Source organism: Lissotriton vulgaris, chromosome 3_1 (assembly GCF_964263255.1).
Source record: "Lissotriton vulgaris chromosome 3_1, aLisVul1.2, whole genome shotgun sequence".
Lineage (NCBI taxonomy): Eukaryota > Metazoa > Chordata > Amphibia > Caudata > Salamandridae > Lissotriton > Lissotriton vulgaris.
In genome coordinates this window covers 235885459-235907702 of record NC_141689.1, presented here as the reverse complement: position 1 = coordinate 235907702, position 22244 = coordinate 235885459, and positions in this window count along the sequence as shown.

Sequence of the window (22244 nt, the reverse complement as noted above, 5' to 3'; positions counted from 1 at the left end):
TATTATTAACCACATTTTTATTGTTTTCCAGAGAAAAAACAACAGTCATCATCATTAAGGTCTCCCACCCACTTCCCCCACCTTCGCCGCAGATCTATATAGCAGTCAGGGACATTAATAATGAAGGAACAATATGTTTGGGAGATAGCACCTTTACCCAATTTCCCCATCAGGATCTTATCTTCAAGAGGGTTAAATTCAGGAATGCACGTACCAGTAGGTAGGTGTTCCGACAATGCATGCCACAGCTGCAGGTAGCAATAGAACTGGGTAGAAGAAAGCAGATATTGGTTCTGCATTTTCTGAAAAGACATCAGATGCCCCCTCCAGATGCCCCCTCCAGATGGGAAATTTCTATCTTGTCCCATTGTGCGAAGCCGTGCAGACCGGACGTATGATTCAACCATGTCTCCTGACACAGCGGAGTAATTCCAGTGAATATACGCCCCCAACTGACAGAGAGGCGTGCCGCTCTCCAGCAGAGTAGTGTCACTTGGGTGCAATCAGGTAGGAGTACTGGGGGATTGGACTCCCATAGAGCAGGTCAATGAGACCATTGAGGTTAGGAAGTGTCGTCCAACCCCCGTTAAACCAGTCATTATTGGCATCCAGATGTTGTAAGCGATATAGAAATAAACATACCTGAAACCAAGCCACGGTCTCCTGACAGGGCCTTATTTATGAAGCCTTGTGACACTTTTGCGCTGCCGTTGAGTCACTTTTCATGACACAGCAGCAGCCTAAAGAATGCGCAACGTTGCACAATATTTACAAAGTGACGCATCTAGGCAGATGCATCACCTTGTAAATCCCTGCGCCACATTATACCTGCTTTGTGTGTAATGTATGCAGGGTGGGTGTTCCAACGTAAAAAAGGGTTGTAGAAGTGTTTCAGTGAAATCTATGAGATTTCACCACAACACTTCTGGGATGCCACTGCGTCAAAACCTTAGACCTGCCTCATGGCAGGCATAAGGGTGATGCAGTGCCATAGGGACAGGCCTACCCCAGGCATTGTTGGAGTTGCGTCATGCTTGAGACACAACTCCAGCAATACACGGCATTTGCGCTGACGGATCCGTCAGGATTCCTGACATGTCTGTCATTCCTTGCAACATAGTGCCGTACATTAAATACCGCGCAGCCATCGTGTCGCAAGGAGGGCGCAGTGAAAACTGTTGCATCACTGTTTTATTGCAGCGATGCAACAGTTTACATAAATGAGGATTTTAAACTCTTCCTTGAAGTAGTCTGCGCATTCCTGGTCCACCAAGTACCAGGCGCTCAGTGGGTCGCAGGTGCCCCTGGACAGGCCCCATCTCAAGGAGGAAAGGAGCACGACCTAGAATGCCAAGTGGGAGGATTTGGACACCCGTCAGGTGAAGAATGTTGGGTGCTGGGAGCCAGATCTTGTCAAAGCAGAACAGCGCTTTGTGCGCTGCGGATGCGTGGGTGTACATGCACTTGGAGGGGTGCCACGTCCTCCACATATTGCAAAGACCCATCCAGTCCACCCAGAGAGAAAGCAGGTGCACCGTCCTGGCAAGGGGGGGTTGGATGTGTCTACATCTGGATCAGGGACAATGTTAAAGTCACCTCTTATCAGTGTAGTATCGCAGAGCGACTGCAGCATTGTTGGAAGCTGCTGTTGGGGACCTTAGGTCCAGAGTAGGTTGTAGTGCCAGTCCTCAATCCCCATATAGCGCCCCTCGTGGTCAACATGGAAAGCCGAGACCACCAGAGGGAATCCCCTGTGAGTAGAATAGCTACTCCCCAGGAGCCTCAGGAGAAACTGGAGTGAAATACCCAGTCATACCTGATTCAACCGAGAATGAAGCAGTGCATGCCCAGTAAGTGAGCCTCCTTAAGCATAGTCACTTCTGGATTGCGGTGCTTCACATATCTCAAGACGGTTGAACGCTTAATGCGGTCTAGCAGACCGTTAATATTACACCATAGGACTTGAACCTTCTGAGACAGGTGGGGAACGGTCAGAGCAGCTGTCTCACGAGAGAGCGGCCGAGATACCTGGCGTAAGGTGGCCACTACGGGATCAGAGGAAGCAGTGGAGCGCTTGTTGTAAGTGGGGACTGTTTTTATAAAAAGACAAAACAATAACTCCCTCCCTTCATTCGCTCTGATTTTTCCGCACTACTTGCACTACTGGCACCAAATTGCATCAAGAGCAGCGTAACATGCACACTTTCTGCCCATTAGCTGAACTCCACAGACACTCACATAGTTTTTATGTAACTCTGCAAGTTCCACCCACCCCGAATTAGAATACGTGTGAGTGTTAAAGTAATTGAGATTATCTTGTGTATACCAGCCATTAGGGTCATTAGTACCCGACTGTGAATATCCTTTTGAAAAAACGATGAGTGCAAGAAGGAGTGATGAAAAATACCCATAGGAAACAGAAGGGCAGGCCAATGTCCACTTCTTCCCCATTGACAGTCTTGATGCCATACATACATTTTTCACTGGAGCAGCACTCTTAATGCAATCCCCCTGCCACCAGTTCTGCAGTGCGAACTAGGAGCAGGAAAAGCCTGCCCATGGCCAGAAGTGGGAAAACCTATTTGTGACTGGCAGTGAGCTGCTGCCTATTCTGCCATGGCCTATACATGTGGGTTCAAGGCTCCCTCCGGCTCAGGGAAGACTTGGCTTGAGCAGACTTGCATGGACACTGCCCGTGCAAGTTCTGCTGTAGCTAGGACTGAAGGCTTCTGCTGCCTTTAGAACCACGGAGTAGAAAGACACTCCAACTTCTACTCATAAATCAGTTGAGTACTGCCCAAGATGAACCTGCAGATGGTGCCTAAGGAGCATAATGTGCCAACACCTTCTTGATTTCATCTCTGTGGAACCCCCTCCACATTCCCTTTTTCTATTAACCAATTGTCTGACGAGCACTGATCATAGGCCAATTACTAATCGTTCATGATCTGTGTGCCCTCATACTACAGTTACTGATTCCATGACCTTTCAGGGCTCTGCTGTGTCCAACAACCTACTATTGGCAGGGCTGGTCTGGGGAACCAAGAGCAGCTTTGGCAAAAATGCTTAAACCAGCCAGCTCACTTTGTCTTCTTTCAAAATCTCTCTTTTCCCATCCATTCGTTCATTCTCTCCCTCTCCTTCTCTCCTCTGTCTTCTATCTTTCTGATATATTTCTCTCTACCTTCCCCCTCCTTTTCTTTTTCTCGCTCTCTCTCACTCTCCATCTCTCTCGAAGCCTCTCTGTACCTATTGCATTCGCCTCAGCGAGTTGGGGACAGTCACAGAAGCACCAGGAGCAGCCCTTGGCTTTGCAAACCAGCATGAATGTTGTACTTGCTAACGAGAACTCGAGAGAGTCCTCAGTGGTGTGTCTTTTTTCCTTGCAGGCTTGAGGGTAAGAACATTGTTGTTAGCACAATTACATGCACCATCAGAAGCTATCCACCTGCAAAGGGACAGTGAAACCCTTCAAACTGGAGAAAATTCGGATTTCCAAGGCAAAAACTTTGGAACCAAACACCAAGAACCCTGATAATAAAGTCGGAATAACTTAATGAAGTAGTCTCATAGTGTTTGTATTATATGTTTTGAGTAATAATGTTACTAGTAATGGTAATCAGCTAGAAGGCGAGAATAGTATACTGACGTCAGACAGGGTAATTAGATCCACTGCCATAAAACATTTTTATTTTGTTGCTACCTATTGCTACTTAATGCCTCTTCCTGTTTCAAGCCCATATCTATGAAGGTGACCTAACCCTGCACGTGGGCACCTTGTAGCACTAACGTATTGAGGACCTTTCTTCTACAGTGGGAGGAGTACAAAAGGGTCAGCCATCCCCCTCCCCCAGGAAGATCTGTTATTTTTGGCTCCCTACATAGGCTTGTGCCTTATGTTGAAGGTCTGGCCATTTAAGGGTTTGCGGTTAGGCTAGATATGTCTAAATATTTCTTGTTTCTCTGCCCTTTCTTATGAGAGCCTGCTTTGAGGGACAATTTGACTCACACACACAGTATCTGGGACTGTTGTAGTCTCTTTCCTTGAATGTGTCCTTGGATACCAGATTGACGTCATTGGTTAATTGAAGTTGGTATCTAAAGTAAGGTACGTGATTAATTTACCTCATTTTTGCAGGACCGGATCTAGATGGTGGCCTTTGCTGAGTACAGTTCCTACCCTAAACTGATTACTCTGGAGGTCCCCAGGGCTCAGTTTGGAGCCATAGTCGATTTAAACCGGACATGGATCCCCTCATTGATTAAATCATTCATCATCCCATTTTTCACCTATGTTGATGATACCCAGATGATGGTCAGACTTGGTGAATCGGCCAATGTGGCTCGTAATCTCAGATATTGTCTCCAGGAAGTTGCTAGAATTTGGACCAGATACAGCCTGGACCATTAATTGATGGGCAGAAACATTGGGAGCTTTGCCCTCACCCCGTGCATGTAATCTGAGTGCAATGACTGATAATGAATTGAAATTCTAACGTTAAAATCATTTGCACAAAATGCTTCCATCTCCTAAACATAATTAGGAAAACCTTGCTTTTATTCCTGCCAGAAAGGACTTAGTACAAGCACTCATTATAACTAGGACTGGGAGTAAAATTCCGCTCTTCTTGCAGAATTTGGGTTCTCTCACAGAGAACGCGAACTTCCAGATAAACTCTTTGCTCCGACTCATAGCGGAATTTATTTTTAGTTGGCATGCTCAAGCTTAGTTTTTGCTCAAAAAGTCTTGCAGAGTGCTCACGAGCACTGGCGAGACTTGCCAGCCACCCGCGAGCACCAGCAAGACTTAGCAGTCACCCGCAAGTGCTTGCAGGACTTGCCGCCCGCTAGCGCGGCTTTAGGCCGCGCCAGAGACATCTAGTTATCCAGAGTTCTTTTATAATAGGCCTGCATTTGTTCTTTGTTGTGGCCATGCCTCCTTGCTGGTTGTTCTTGTTTGACCATGTGGCCGGCAGTCTTTTTGTGTAGGCAGCCAGTGTGCTTTTGCCATAGACCTCCATGTGTTCTTCGTTGGGGCTATGCCTCCTTGCTGGTGGTTGTTGTTTGACCATGTGGCAGGTGGTCATTTAGTGAAGCCAGCCAGTGTGCTTTTGTCATAGGCCTGCATATGTTCTTTGTTGTGGCCATGCCTCCTTGCTGGTTGTTGTTGTCTGACCATGTGGTTGGCGGCCATTTAGTGCAGCCAGCCTTTTTTCCACTTTTCAAAAAGTGATTGATAGGAGAGGGCTAGGCCTTTATGTATTTGTTCCCTTTTTTACTTTTCCCTGACATCAGTTTAATATTTTGCTTGAGGAACATTGTGTAGTATTATATAGTTGTTTCTTTATTATTTACATGCTTTTTGTACTTTTCTTCTGCACTCCCTTGCCTCCCAACGTGTTTTCTCATATATCCTAGTACACTAGCATTTATTTTTAATTTCCATTTATTAATTTTCATAAATGTGTTATTTTAATTTTCCTATTTATTTTTATTTACATGGATTCTTTTCACCATCTATCCACCACCTACCCATATAGGCGCACAATAGCATTCATTTTTTGTCATGATTACTCCTTTTTCCCCTGGACTTGTGCCTGCCATAGGTGCACAAAAGGGGGTGGTGATGGATGGAGCATCTGAACCAAGCACACACCAGTAATAATTTTTTTAAAGGATTATTGCATTTTCCCCTCGACACCTTGCCTTCCATAAGTGCACAACACACACCAGCCTTCATTTTTTTAAGAATTATTCCATTTCTCCCTGCACCTCCTTGACTGCCACAGGTTTCTCCCTTAGATATATCCATTGTACACAAAGCAAACCGTTACATTGTTATCCTGATTTGAAATGTTATATTATGTTCTGGTGGTGTGGTTTGACTTTGAAATGCTCTGTTGTTGTTAATTATTTAGGATAATAATGATAACTTAAGTAACCACACAAAAGTATATCGTCTGTAATAAATTTAAACTGCAACAATGCCACATTTCACAAAATGTTTTTTTTGCTGGTTTGCTTTTAGGTGCACAAGCACACACGGTACTGCCAGACATTCACATGAGTCTTTCAGTCTCTTACGCTTGTGCAGCTAAGTGTCAACTGACAGCTTTAGGATGGCCCCAAAGAAAGGTGCGGTCAAGAAAGTGGCCAGTGGGGAAGAGAAGAAGAAGCAGCTTTCCACAAGTGGCGTTCCAACCACAACCTTTTTGGGGAGACATGTGCCTGCCGGACCAGCCTTTAGGGAGTAATCTGGGAGCAGCACTACTGCATCAACTGCAGCATCCCCAACCTAAGACCAAGTCCACGTTTCTCAGCAAGGCAACCACTGCAATCATGTTGACACCGACTAGCAGTGACATTGAATTGGATTTGTCTCTTTCCCAAAGTGGTACCTAAATGTTTCTGGAAAGTGGACAACTGGCACAGCTAGCAATAGACCTTACTGAAGTAGAAGCAGAACAGGAGCTTGAGCCTCCTGCTGTGGAAGAACTTCCTCTTTCACAACTATTTGCCTCTAGATCTCTGGCAAGAAAAAGGAAGGGTACTCCACCAACTTCTCCCGGCCCTCCTTCTGATGATCTGGACACAGATTGGACTCCAGTCGAGTCCCAGACGAGCCAGAAGAGGCAGAGGAAAAATAAAGTTTCTGAAAGTCTTACAATTATGAAAGAGGGTGAGGATGACAATGAGCTACTCATTGTGGAAGCTGGCACAGAGGAGGCTGACATTACCCCTCTTATTCAACCTGCTCCAAGGGATGTGGCACCACCAGCCCTGCCTCTACCAGCTCAATATTTGTATGGCCGGGGGCGTGGCCAGGTGCCGTCTGAAATGGCCGCCTAATTCTGAGCTCCGCCGGGACCGTGGCTGTCCCCTAAAATCCGACCCTTATATCCTCGCTGGAGCGCTCTGCCAACGGCGCCCCAGCTTCCTCGGGCAAGTGGCAACAAAATCGCTTTTGGAGCGGAGCCCCGGGGCCCTCCAGGAGCGAAGCGCTGCGACCGGAGCTTCAACGGCCTGCCCCTGGTGAAAGTGTGGAACCCGAGCGCCACCAGCCGCCAAACTCGAGGCCCAGGACTGCGGCCTGTACAGTGAGCGAGGCCGGCGCGCAGCAGCGTCGGCGCAGGTGGCGCCTGCAAAATAAGTGCAGCGCTGAGATCGCGGCCTCGGCTGGAGGGGGTGACGTGCATAAAACGAGCGCATAGAGCTAGAAGAAACCTGAGGGTCCAAGGGAAGGGCTGAGACCCAGTGCTGTTCCCAAGAGGTGGCCATCGAGTTACGGACAGGCCGCGCGTGACTGCGCCCCTGGGTTGTCTGGTCCTCATAAACACTGAACCATGTGGCGAAGCGTCCTGCTGGACATTAAGACAATAACTGCAGTGACAAATTGAACCCCGGAGGGTCTGCTGGAGGTGCGGGGCGGAGGCGGCCGCAATCAGCGGAGGACGAGGGCCCGAATTGCTAGTGGGTGCTACTGGTTGCCTGGGGCCCGGCCTCTAAACATTGAGTGACCTACCCGCGTGAAGTATAAACCAGGGCGCGGCGAGACAACAGTGGTTGGACCAGGGCCCGGAGCTATACCCCGTGAGAGAGGTGTGGCAAAGGCAGTCGCTGGCCACCATACAGACCGGATCCTGAGCCGGCGTGGGCCCGCAGAAGGCCAATATCCCCGGCGGGAGGCACGGACGCCCAACACCAAAGTGCCCTGCTCCGCCATGCGGCCCAAAGGGGGAATGGTGACCCAAACCAACAAGCTGGACCAATATGCAGTGGCGAGAACGCAACAGCAATCCGTCGGGGCGGCAAAGGACAGTAAGGATCAGACGGAACCATCCCTGACTTCCATCATGACCGCAATCCAGACCCTAGGCGCCAACCTTGAGACAAAAATTGACAAGATCTCCATCGAGGTAAATTTGCTACGTGAAGACATGGGGAAAACCACAGAGCGGTCCAAGACTAACAAAGGGGACAAAAAGACGCTACATGCCTCTGAAAAACGGCTGGAGGATAGGGTGAACGAGCTATTTCACCAACAACGACAAATGGCGATGAAGCTCGAGGATCAGGAAGGGAGGGCCCGAAGGAGTAACATCCGTGTGGTAGGTGTACCGGAAGGACTGGAGGGAGACGCACAGAGCTGTTTCTGGAAGACCTAATCCTCCGCCACCTAAAGCCCAAGAGACTATCGAAGATCTTCACCATCGAACGGGCCCATCGAGCCCCAGGCCAAAACCAGGGGCCCCACCGAGAACGATCATCGCTAAAGTGCTTAACTATTGGGACCGCGACGCGATCCTCCAGGTCGCCAGACAACAGGGAGACCTGCTGCAGTACGAAGGGGCTACGGTCCGATTCTTCCCAGACTTCACATTGCAGGTCCAGCAGGAACGACGCTCCTTCCAGGGGGTTAAGGCGACGCTTCGTGAACGAGGATTCAAATACATGCTGTTCTTCCCAGCTAAGCTGAAAATAATTTCGGGAGGTAAATCCCACTTCTTCACTTCACCGGCGGCGGTCCAGGAGTGGTTGGACACCACGGCGCCGGAGGCACAGGCAGGTAGAGACGTCAACAACTGGAGGGAACCCGGAGCTTCCTCCCCTGGTTCAGCAACTGGGAGAATGGAAGGAGAAGAACAGAGCCAGCGATCTTGGCTTTCCAGGTCGAACAGTCCCCGTTGGGACTCGCCCCGGGACAACACAGCGAGATGAAGACACAGACATTGGTGCCGTGACTCTTCGAACAGTAACTTATAACGTAGACATTGTAATGTTGGGGCTGATGTAAGTGGGTAATTGTGTCTGACCGGAGACTCTGAGACTTCCTACTGGTATTTCAAAATACTTCAGACCTGAGGAAACAACGTAATGGGGCAGCACGGGAATGGTGGCCAAGGAGGGGGCCGGCCAACGTTTTCCCACAAGAAGTTCCTCGCAGGGGGCTTGCCTCTCTCTCCGGGGTAGGGTTGGGCGACATGCGCTCTGCTAATTGGGATGGTGGGCAGTTTGAGAACCCACAAAGAGCAGTGAGCAGGGTGGGGGGACTGTTTTACAGGGGAGGGAGGGTACAATACACGAAGTTGGGGGGGAAGGGAAGGGGAGGTTCCACAACTGCAGTAATGATCAATGTTTGTATTAAACATGAATGTTGGGGGATAGCTGGGAGGGCAGGGGAGTTGGGAAGGTTTTACGGTCATGTGTAGCTCGTAATGTCAGAATCGACCCGGGCACCATAATGCAGGTACAAGTCATTTCACACAGCAACGGTTATGGCTAGGAGATGGGAAAAAAGTCTCAAAGTGCTGAGCTGGAACGTCAACGGGCTAGGAGACAGACTCAAATGCACCATAGTCCTGCAATTCATTAAAAGGTACCAGCCGGACGCAGTCCTGCTACAAGAAACACACCTCATGGGGAACACATGTCAGGCCCTCAACAGGTGGGGGTATACCCTTGCAGTTCACTCTGGCTTCACCTCAGGCTCCAGGGGTGTAGGGATCCTGTTGCGCCGCTCACTGCCCCTTCACATAGACCACACTGAGTCAGACCCTCAGGGCCGCTTTGCAGTAGTGTCCGGCAGATGGGAAGGTTATCACCTGAACCTGCTCTCTGTATACATCCCACCTGGCCTCCAAACTCAAGCATACACAGATCTGGGCAAACTGCTACTCTCCCTCCCTGATGGTCAATTGGTAATGGGAGGAGATTATAATGCTGTAGTGTCAGGCACCCTGGACAGGCATCCTCCCAGAGACATACCACAAGGGCAGAAATGGATGAAGGACTTCTTAGAAGCCTTCAGGCTCACAGACGTCTGGCTGCTGCTACATCCAGCAGATACTCACTTCACCTTCTTTTCCGGGCCACATCGCTCATTCTCCCGCCTTGACTACATTCTCACTTTATTACAACACGACACAACGTTACAAGAAGCAATGCACCTTACCCGTGGCATATCTGACCACTCGCCGGTTTTTACATATATAACATTTGGGACTCGGCGTGAGGGATGCATCGCACCAATAAGCGCTTGGCACTTACAGAATGAGGAGACTAGGAGGAAGCTCACTAAGGTAATTACCCAATACTTTGACAATAACGTAGGGTCGGTCGACTCCCCAGCTACCCTATGGGAGGCCTTTAAAATCGTGATCAGGGGGGAGGCGTTATCGGTCATTGCAGTAAAGCGAAAAGATAAGGGAAAGCAGGTAGCCGCCATGGAAGCGGATCTGGCGGTGCTGGAGAGGGAGTTGCGTGAAACTGGGGCAACTGAAGTACAACATAGACTGCAGAATATAAGGAATTAGTTACGCAGGTAGCTCAAACAGTAGCCAGACATAAGATGGGAAGGCTATATGACCAGGGCGACAAAGCTGGGAAACTTATAGCATGGCTCGATAAAAAACAACAGGCCAATAGAGTGGTGCCAGAAATCCAAACAACCTCAGGGACTGTTGTAACCGAACCCCGGGAGATAGTGGCTGAATTTGCACGACACTATAAAAAGGTTTACAGCCGGGAGTCTGACCGTCCAGAGGAGGACTCGGTAGCCCTCCTGACAGGCATCCGAATGCCTTGCCTGTCGGAAGAAGACCGAGAAGCCCTTGAGAGCCCGCTCGAAGTCACTGAGCTACAACGTGCAATTATCGACCTCCGCCCGGGCAAAGCCCTAGGACCCAACGGCCTCCCAATAGAGCTCTACAAACTAAAGCCGAATGCACTTAGTAAACACCTAAAACACATGTTCGATAAAAGCAAAGAGGCGGGACTGTTGCCACGGGACCAACGCCTAGCGACTATAGTGGCAATACCTAAAGAGGGAAAACCTGGAGAGTCCTGTGCCTCATACAGACCGATCTCGCTGCTTAACGCAGAGCCCAAAATCTTGGCCAAAACACTGGCAAATCGACTTCAGTCGGTCCTACCTACCCTGGTCCATCCGGATCAATCAGGGTTCATGCCCCACTGCAACACCGCACTTAACAAACGACACCTTAAAGGGGGTACTCGGACAACGACACAGGTTGCAAGAAGATGCAGTGGTGGTCTATCTTGACGCCACCATGGCATCTGACACCTTAGAGTGGCCCTACATGATCGCCGTACTTCGTAAATTGGGCTTTGGGCCGAATTTTATATCATGGATCCGTCTCCTATACACTGAACCGCTGGCCCAGGTGGTGGTAAATGGTAAGGCATCCGAGATCTTCACCCTTGAGAGAGGGACTAGACAGGGTTGCCCTCTCTCTCCCCTCTTATTCGCACTCTCCCTTGAACCGCTCGCGGCCTGGATAAGGCAGGATGTCTACCTTAAAGGGATAGCCTGGACGGAAGGATGGGAGGACAAGATCTCCCTATACGCCGACAACATCCTTCTATACCTCTCCAGGCCGCGTAGATCTATCATGGCGGAACTTGACATCTTCACGAGCTGCGGACGAAACTCCGGATTTTGGATAAATTGGAGCAAATCCCACCTGTACATACTCCACGGGGCCCCTCCAAAGCTCCCTGCCACCTGTCCCATAACAGTGGCGGAGGACGGCTTTAAATATATAGGAGTCTTTGTTTCCACAGACAAGACTCTGCTGTACAAAAGAAATCAATTGCCACCTCTACGACGGCTCCAATGAGACGCTAAATCCTGGCAGCAACTTCCATTGTCATTGCTGGGCCGAGCGGCCCTCTTTAAGATGATGGCGCTGCCAAGATTTCTCTATGCTTTACAGAACTACCCTGACCTAGTACCCAAATCGTATTTTGCAGCAGTCGAAACGGCACAACGTGACCTCCTGTGGGCAGGGGCGGCTAGAATCGCACTGCGCAATCTCACATTGGGGTGGTACGCCGGTGGAATCGCCCTCCTTGACATCCGCAAATATTACTGGGCCGCCCACCTCGCGGCGATCAACCAAGGAACATATAGTGACGGAAACGACCCCGGGTACGGGATGGATAGATGGCTACTTCCGGGGGGTAACTACGAGGTTGCACTCTACTCCAAGCCAGGTAAACACCAACTCACGGGCCCGACTCAACACTCAGTACAGCTATGGCACATTGCTCAGTGGGAATTAGGGTGGTCAGATGTCCTCACTATGTCAACTCCACTCTGGGCCTCTGAAAAACTGGGCAACCTGGGGCACACCAAGGGGTTCCGTAACTAGGACCTGATAGGAATCTCACAAATAAGAGACCTCTGGGCCCCTAAAGGAATCCACACATTCACCCACTTGCAAGAAACATACGACCTAGCCCCTAACGAACATTTCAGGTACATGCAAGTGCGACACTCCCTGCAGGCGAGCATTCTACCAGAGACGGCATTGCCTCAGACCCCCCCACTAGAAGACAGATTATTGGACGGGCACATCCCAGAACACGCCATCTCTCTCACGTACAAAAAATGAATCAATAATCCCCCTGACACGCTCCTTCACCTACAAGAGAAATGGGTCGCTGACGGGCTAGAGATAGATGAGGAAGAATGGATGTATGCTCTTGCCTCCCCTCTGGAGGTGGCGATCTCGGCCAGATTGCGATTAATCCAACTGAAAATTCTTCACAGAGTGTATATCTCATGTACTAGGCTTCAAGCCATGGGGAGGGGAGGAGAAGGGCTCTGCAGAAGGGGATGTGGAGGGACAGGCACCTTGTTTCATATACTGTGGGACTGTCCGAAGGTGCAAAAATACTGGAGACGAGTGGTGCAATGTATGCAGGAGGTGTGGGAAGTCGAGATCCGCCTTGAGGCTAAGAGATGTCTCCTGAACATTTGGGAGCCCACGGACCTCTCTCCAAAGGGGAAAATCTGGGTGACACTTGGGCAGATGGTGGCAAAGAGAAACATTGCTAGACTGTGGGGAGCCTCCAATCCACCGAAACTGATTAACTGGCAAAGCGACATGGATTGGTGCATGCTGCGAGAAAAGACTGTATACATAGCAAGAGGGTGCCCCCGCAAATGGGGAGAAGTATGGTCAAGATGGAACGACTTTAGGGGAAACATATGCGAGCCTCCCCATGTCCCACAGCTCGGCTCAGAAGACATAGACTAAACTGTTTTCCAAGTGGCTATAACTGTGAGAAATGTATAAATTACAGATGTATCACTAGTGCTGCAACAGAGTCGAGATTAATGTAACTTACTAACCGTGTTTGTTTCTTTACTTAACAAAAATAATTTTTGAACACCTTTAAAAAATACAGTTTAATGTTATGAAAATATAAAATCGGACCTACACGAATCCCCCTCCTGAACGCGAACCAAATGCACACACTGAATTACAACGCCGCCGTACCCCCGGGTTGTCGGCACATGGGCTGTGTGACTTAGATATTATTGCACCCAAGAGAGACTGTTGCAGCCGGCCCCAGGGGTTGTAGGCCAAAAGATGTGTAATGTCTAACGGTACAATAAAGGTCTTCAAAAAATAAATAAATAAATATTTGTACGGCCTATGCTGAGACCTGCATATACCTCTAGCTCTGTAGAAGTGTACACTACAGAGAGACAATTGTCGACAGACCCACCAACCTACAATTCTTCGGGCATTGCCTCACAGAAAAGGTACTCCTCCTAGTTTGAGACTTCTTTACAGTTAGCAAGCAGGAGGACACTACATAATTTGCTCCATTTGCAATGCTAGTGTTAGTCGAGGTAAGCGTGGTACAACCTTTGGTACTGGAGATCAAGCGAGCGATTTGAAAAAGCATTACACACTCCGCTGGAAGTTGTACCTTAAACTTTATGCACATGGGGGTGGTCAAGGTGATGTGGGAGGTGTATCAGCTTCAGAGCCTCCCATCAGACTGGGAGTTTTAGGTGCTGATGAGAACGAACAGATGTCATCTTTTTTGCAAAGCAGCCCTGTCCCCAGCAGCGAATCCACCTCATCATCAGCAACCCTGCAATGGCACAAGTCAGTTGGAGGCAAAACAGCATTCAGTAGTGACTGATCCAAGAGGCGCATTGAGTCTGCCACCTCCTGGTCCTCTCCAGAAGTCACCTGAATCAGTGGCACCACCAACCAAACAACTTTAGGCTACAAGCATGTTTAGGCAGGAGGGGCCCTACGACCTCTACCACCCACAGCACATGTGTACAATGGCAAACTAGCTAAAATATTAGCGCTGGACCTCCTCACTTTTTCTTTTGTGGAAAGAGTGACATTTTTAGAGTTTGTGGCAGCCATCTGCCCGAAATCAAAGGTTCCCAACTGGACCTACTTAGCCACAGTGGTTGTTCCAGCACTCCATCCATCCATGATCTGCTGGAATTGGTTGAAAAAGCTTTGCAACAGATTGCTGTTCAGACTATCCACCTGACAACATACATGTGGACCAGTTGTCAAGCCACTGATTATATTTGCATCACTGCACACTGGAGATCTTTTGTGAGTGTTAGGCAACAGCTGTCCACAGGTCTCAGCGCTGAAGAAACATTTAATGGCGTTCGGTGGCATGCAACAGTAGCCATGGAGAAATCTCACGCAGCTGCTAACATCTTGGAAGACTTTAACAGCAAGGTGTTTAAATGGCTGCAACCCCAAGGTCTCAGACTTGGATTTGTTGCCACAGATAATGGCAGTAATGTAGTTAAGGTGATGGCAAATGGTGGCTATTTTCGGGTCCTGTACTTTGCGCATTGCATCAACATCATTGTGCAGGTCTTTCTCATAAAAAAAAGACCTAGTCTGCAACTTACTGACCATCGGCAGAAGAATCTGCACCCAGTTCAGCCATTCTTTTAAAGCCCAGAAGCAGTTGAGGATCATTCAGATTGCTAAAATTGTACCAGTTAAAGCTCTCATACAGTAGGTGCCAACACGTTGGAATTCAACCTATCATATGTTACATAATCTGTTTGAGCAGTACAAACCGATCAATGAGCATGCTATGGTTCTTCTTTTTAAGTGCTGAGACGCCTTAGGGTAATTGTTTGAGCTATATATAAATTCAAATCAAAGAGGATGGGATGAAACTAAAAGCATGTCCATTGGGATGGACAAATGGAAACTATTCAATTGCCTGGCAGAGATGCTACTTCCTTTTGACGTTTTCACATGGGAAGTAAGCAAGGAGGACAGTACATTGGCTCAAGATATCCCATTGTGTAATCTGCTAAAGGAGCAGTTAAAAACATGTTTGACAGTTTCCCAGCTGTGGGCGATGAATACAAATATGTGTATACCTTGGTTCAGTGCTTAATCCTTCGCTTGACTGAGAATACAAGATTGCAAAGAAACATTGTGTCATCCAGAGTACATCTGTGCCATAATACTGGATCCATGTTACAAAAACATACTGGCCACTTTCATTATTTTTTTCCGAAGAGGCTGTTTCAGAATACAAGGAGTGGATTGTTGAGTGAGCCAGAATCTTGTAAAAATGGCTGGAAAATAAAGTCTAACAGAAAGACGTTCTGGGGTGCCGCCTTCAACTTCCAGACAGGGCAGTCCTGTTGTCCGACAGCAGCCAACACTGGCAGCAACAAGAACACCAGTGGCAACAAAACCAACAGGAACAGAAGAATTGTCCACAACTTCTGAATTAACTTGATTTCAAATGGCAGGGCTCAAGTCCAGTGCATAGGTCAAGCAAGTGGCAGCACCATTGAGAGGATGTTCAATGAGTATCTGGATGACCTAAGACAGATCTATGTGGATCAACACCCATTAGTATGCGAAGATGAACCAAATGCCTCAGCTCAGCAGGCTGGGAATAGTGTCCGGCCTGTCTGGTAGCCAGTGTGTCTGCTGAGTTTATGTTGAGTGCAGTTGGCACAGTCATCACAGTGAGGACAAGTCTGTCGCCTCAAACCGTGGAGAAATTGACAATGATTGACAATGATTAAAATGAACCAACATTTTATACCACTGAATTACACTCTTCCAGAAACACCACAGGAGGTGGATGAGGTTGATTGATCAGACTCAGTTCAGAGTGTGTTAGCTGACCAACTTCTAGGCGAAATACCTAAATATGAGGATGAACTCTACTTTCCTGACTGGGTAGGCCACCATAAAATGTATATTGCCAAATTGCTAAAAGGGAAAAGAAAAAAGAAAAAAATGATGTGGCTAGGGGAACATTATATTATTTATTTCTTTTGGTTGTTCGTGGGTGACTGAGTTATGCGGCTCCACCGTTTTAGGCCCATGCATGGTTGGATTGGAGTTGGACCAGTGTGCAGTGCACAACACCCCCTCCCCCCATTCCCTTGAAGGATATTAGAGAGACAATGCCTGCCTCTGTCCCATGCCTATCCTTTTTTCATCCCTAGCAGGTCTGCCCCAGAACATTTGATCCACAAAGACTGCCCCACTGTGTGTTGTATGCATCAAAGAGGATTGACAATTGTGTACCACTTTCCTTGGATTGGAAAAGGTAAATAATATATTACACCAGTGAGTGATTGTGAGTGATGATTTATGTGGTGACAGACAGTGAGGGAGGGTGTACAACTATAATTTGTAAGCTTGATTTTGATGATTTGTAACGTTTGTGGCATGATGGGTCAACATTTTCCTGAAGGTTATTGGCCCTTCCCCTTTCACATTTAGCGAGATTTTCTTGCTGTGTCCACTCTGTTTTTTTTTGTTCTGGTAACTAGTTCACAAATTAACATTCAAAGACCTTTTAGACCGTTTAATAAAAAACACAAATCTTCACAAGAAATGACTCAGTATTTCTCTTGTTGTTCATCAACAACAGTGCACTACAGGTTGATCTCTCTCATTTGGATCAGGAGTCTGAATGGAGTTGGACAGATTAGTTACTTGGAGTCAGGAGGATAACAGAAGTACTCAGGGTGGGACTGCCTCAACAACAGCCAGAATAAGGAAGTTATCAACTTCAGGGAGACCAACATGATGACTCAGAGGCCTACTCATCTCTGTGGAATGCTGCCTTGGCATGGAACGCCCTTCCCTTTGCTCTTTGAAACATCAAGGATCCATTGGTTTTCAAAAAGCTTTTTGTGTAGTTTCAGCTGTCTCTCCTCTTTTGACTTCGTGCCGGCACACTCCTGAGTATCTGCGTGTGCTACAAAATTAAATAACATAACATGAGAGATGAGATGATTTGGGAAATGCATTATGTGTGTGCCGGCTCAAATTTGAAACTCCTCTATTATGTGGTCGGGTAGGGGGCCTGTTGTAAGTAACTGGACAGACATGGGATGTCATCACATTATGCACGTATTTGGTTAAACGTTATGATGACAGTTGTGGGATTGATCAGCCTGATACATGCAGCCACTTGCCTGTGATTGGTTGTAATTTGCTTTCAGTTAATCGTTCACACGAGTCATAAAATGATTGCAGCAGTCTATGCTCGTGCTCTGCCTCTCTGTGTCTTCTTTGTAAACCTACCTTCTATTCTGTCCTTCTCCTTGACTCTACAATAACATTTATATTTTACAATCCTCAGGCCTTCTCTTCTCCTGCACAAAAGGTGAAAGATGCATTACACTCTGCTTACCTTACTAGACCGCTTCAGCCAGGCACCCATAATTGACAGACAATCCAAGAAGCCACCCAATTTGGCAATACAGTACCATTTTGCTTTTAAAAATCTTTTTTCTTTTTTTTTAGAACTTTTTTAGTTCACCTCATCTCTCCATATTTTATATATATTTTTTCAGACCTAGATGGCAGAGCATTTATTAATTAATTTATTTTACAGAGTTTTATATAGCGCAAACTTGACCCGAAGGTATCGGGTATCAGAGTGCTTTACACAAGCACCAGTTGCGTTACATGAGGACACATTCTGGTAGGCACAGGGAGATTAAGTGATTTGCCCAGAATCACCGGAAGGTATTCATCCCTGCTGGGACTCGAACCTGGTTCCCCAGTTCCAAGGTCGACCGCCCTAGCCGTTAGGCCAACTCATATGTGTATATATATATATATATATATATATATATATATCTCGCTCAAGGTTTCCTCCTCCACTCCGATAGAAACCAATCACTCCGGGGATAATTCTCCAAATCAAACTTTATTTCGCTCGCAACAGACGAGTTTCGGCGCTCCGCCTTCCTCAATGTTACAAACAGTGTAAGGTGACGCCATGTTTTATTGCTCACATCCACGTAACTTTCACGGTGAAAACAAACAAGGGACTCACTTCTGCCACCATATTGGTTGTGTGCTCATCTCGAGATTTACATATAAGTCACTCTTTCCATTTAAACACCTTAACTACATTTTGTTAAATGCGTTATTTATCCAAAGTGTTGTCCTTCGCTTTAAAATAATATTCATTGCATTATTTTGAGTATCCACAAAGTGCATAATGCTGCCGTGTATCGGCTGTAATTAATGATAAATTGATACCAAGGTTTGGCGATGTTAAGGTCAGTGTATCAGGGGCCATCCTCTGATATTCCACGATCAATTAATAATTCCGTTTATCGGTTTTTACCACTGTCAGTCACAGCGCCATTTTGGTAGTTTTTACCTTACTTTCTATCGCTCTCTAATAGAATTCTGCCTTGGCATGTGCAATGCGTGTAAAGAACAAAATGTATGCAGCCGTGCATCGGCCCCAACAGATTTACATGACAATGTAAACATTCTTTGATTCATTAAGCCGTGGATCGGCCAATATCCCTTGTCAAAATTAGTTTCCACATAATACATTCATTACAATATCCAATTAGTTCCGGGTTTGCTCAAAATCAGATCTCGTAATTAATACTTTCTGTTATTGGGATCCAAAAATTCATTGGCATTTTCATCAACGAAATACTGAAAATTTCAAAGAGTTCCAAAGGGTTCATAAATTTCTGAAAATTTCATAAGGTACTTGTCAAACTTACATAACAAAACAAAACAAAATCAACATCATTCTAATTAATTCCTCATTAGTGCTACACAGTATCAATTGCTAGTGTTCTTGATAAGACATATTAAGGAACCGCCTCATTGTTATGGTCATTATTTCATAACTCTTGTTCAAAAACCAATATGCAATGCTAATTCCTCTCCTGCATTAAGTCCCTTGGGATGTCTCGTCATCAGGTCTATTATATATCGGGATTCTAATCTCCTTAATTTGTGCAATCTGTCTCCCCCCTAATACTGTCTACGATGTGATCCAATCCAAAATACTGCAGCTGATTTCGATTGCTGGAGTGTTTATCTTGGAAATGACGCGCCACGGGGTACGCCTGATCGTTTTTATCAATTGCTCCTAAATGCTCCAGGATTCTGAATTTCAGTGGTTTGATGGCACTTCCAATATATGAAAGTCCACATGGGCATTTGAAACAATATACAGCATACGGGGTGCTGCAAGTGAGGTATTTATTAATGGTTTTCGTTATTCCTGTTCCTGGTATCTCATAACTTTTAACTCTTTTACTGTGCGCGCAGGCTTTACATTTGTGACATGGATGAATGCCTTTCAAATCAGCCAGGGCATTGGGATTCTTTTCTAGTTTTTTTAAATGACTTTGCACCAACATATCCTTAAGGGATCTTGATTTTTTGAAAGTCACTAATGAAAAAGCTGGAATGTCATCCTTGATGATACTATCAGTTTGTAGTATGTGCCAGTTTTTTCTAAGCATATGTTTTAAGTGGTTGGCTTCCTCTGAGTAGGGGGTTACCAGCTGGAAATTCCCTGTCTCTGCTTTGCCATCATCAGCAGTTTTATCTTTTACTTGTAACAAAGTTCGCCTCTGTATCGCCCTTACTTTCTTTAATGCACTTTCCAGAGTGTCCCTGGCGTAACCTCTTAGCTTAAATCTGCTGATACATTCCAGTGCTGCAGTTTCAAAATCCAAATCTCGGGTACTGTTACGCTTTAGCCTAAGCAATTCCCCATAGGGGATGCTCTGTATCAAAGGGATCGGGTGGTTGCTTGTTGCATATAATACAGAGTTACCTGCGGTGCTTTTGCGAAGGAGAGATGTTTTAATCTTCCCATCCAAGATAAACACCTTTAGATCCAAGTACTCAACACCTGTATTACTTATTGACCCAGTAAATCTTAAATTAATATCATTATTGTTGAGGACATTGATCTAGGCCGCGGCGGTTTCTTCCGAACTCACATAACTGGGGGCAAAGCAGGTGCCCATCGCTGTACCAGACGTCTGTCTGTAGTAGTTTTCTTCAAACAGAAAAATGTTGTTCCTCAGACAGAATTCCACAAATGTTAACAGCATTGAATTGTGTTCTAAAAACCTCAGTTGTCTTTTGCTTAGATAATATCTGACTGCTTCAATACCCTTGTCATGACTAATACATGTGTACAGGCTAGTTATGTCCAGTACTACCAGCCTATAGCGTGGGTCCGATTCTATGTTGTAAATTTTTTCACTGTGAAAGTTACGTGGATGTGAGCAATAAAACATGGCGTCACCTTACAATGTTTGTAACATTGAGGAAGGCGGAGCGCCGAAACGCGTCTGTTGCGAGCGAAATAAAGTTTGATTTAGAGAATTATCCGCGGAGTGCGTGGTTTCTATCGGAGTGGAGGAGGAAACCTTAAGCGAGATATATTGCGGGTCCTGCAACCGCATCACGCACCCGTCTGAGAGTGCTCCCGTTTACTGATGGCTCAGGGGAGCCGTATGTGTATGATTTTACGAGTTGTGCGCGGTAAGCGAGTTTGCGCCCTCACCCACACCTCTTAATGAATTATATTTAAGAATACTCACAGCATTTAATATTTGTTATTAATTTTTCTGCAACCCCTAATGATTACTTGTGCATGAATAGATTATTGATGTAGCGCGTGCATCGTACTTACACGTTTAGAAATAATTACGTGACCAACTTTTCTTCGATAATCAACACTTTTATTAAAACATAGAAGTTTACATCTATGAATGATCATTTAAAAAGGTATATTATGAAATACAGTGTTGTAATGTACATCAAATGTTTAATTTATCCTTTACCGAGATGATAACATAATCAAATCCCCTGCAAGGGAGTCTGTTGTCCATATTTATGATCACGTGACTTTCACTTTATTTACTCTCACTTCAACAATGTTTATTGCCCGTGATGAAGGAGTGACTACAACTCCGAAACGCGTTGGACATTTTGCCTGAATAAACATTTGCACTGCGATATCTGTGGCCACAGCTCCTTTGTTGGTAACTCTGCAGGAACTAAGCAAGTTCTCACATTGGCAACAGTGTGTGAGATATATATATATATGATCAAGGGCGGGATCGCCCAAAACACGTCATGGCAGAATTGGCACAATAAAATAATACCTGCACGAAAATTGGGTCTGCGCTCGTCTTTCAGCAACTTAAAGCTAAAATGGTGTTCGAGTTTGGATGTATATATATATATATATATATATATATATATATATATATATATATATATATATATATTACCTACTGGCGGTCGCCAGTAGGTAGTTATAGTTAGGATTTTTTTCAATGTTAAATCTCAAAATTCTATTTGGAATAACTTTGGCGCCGGTTGACGAATCTACCTGAAAATTTCCTCAAAATGGCCTCGTCAAGCTCTGGTCCTTCCCTGAAAGTTTGGGGGGGATGCGTCAAGCGGGGGCCGAGATAAAAGGGGGGTCCCAAAACGCGTTTTCCCCATGTTAATTTCCATAGGGCGGTCGACCTCACTTTTAGCCCGAACGGCTGAATGGATTTACACCAAACTTGGCAAAATTGTAGGGACTGGTAGCCCGATAAGCCTTTGCTATGTCTCAAGATATGTGCTCCAGTGGATTTTGAGTAATTTAGGTTCAAAAAATATATATATCTGTAAGCGCCCCCCGGTACGCGCACCGGGCGCGCCACGCGACTTGCGCACGGAAAGCTGATTGGCTGTCGGGTGTCTGTAAACATTCTAAACAGTCCGGAGCGGCTGCCATCTTGTGTCTCGGTAGGATCGAGACATGAAAGGTGGCCAAAACAAATGGGGAAATGACCATAAGGGGGCAGAGTAGACCCTCCCTGACCCCCTAGGTTTGATGTGGGGGCTTTAAAAGGGCCCCGCGGGGCCAAAAAAAAAGTAAATATTTTTTCGATTTTTTGCGGGGGGAGCGCCCGGTACACGCACCGGGAAGCGGACCGGGGAGCATACTATGGGGAAAAAAGAATGATAGACTTTTCAAATATTGTATGTTTATTAATTGTTCTTTTTGTTATTTTTTTATTTTTAATTTAAGTACCAACATGTAGGTACCAATGCAGAGTCTAAAATTTAATATACACTGTCTCCTTTGTAGATATCTTGCAT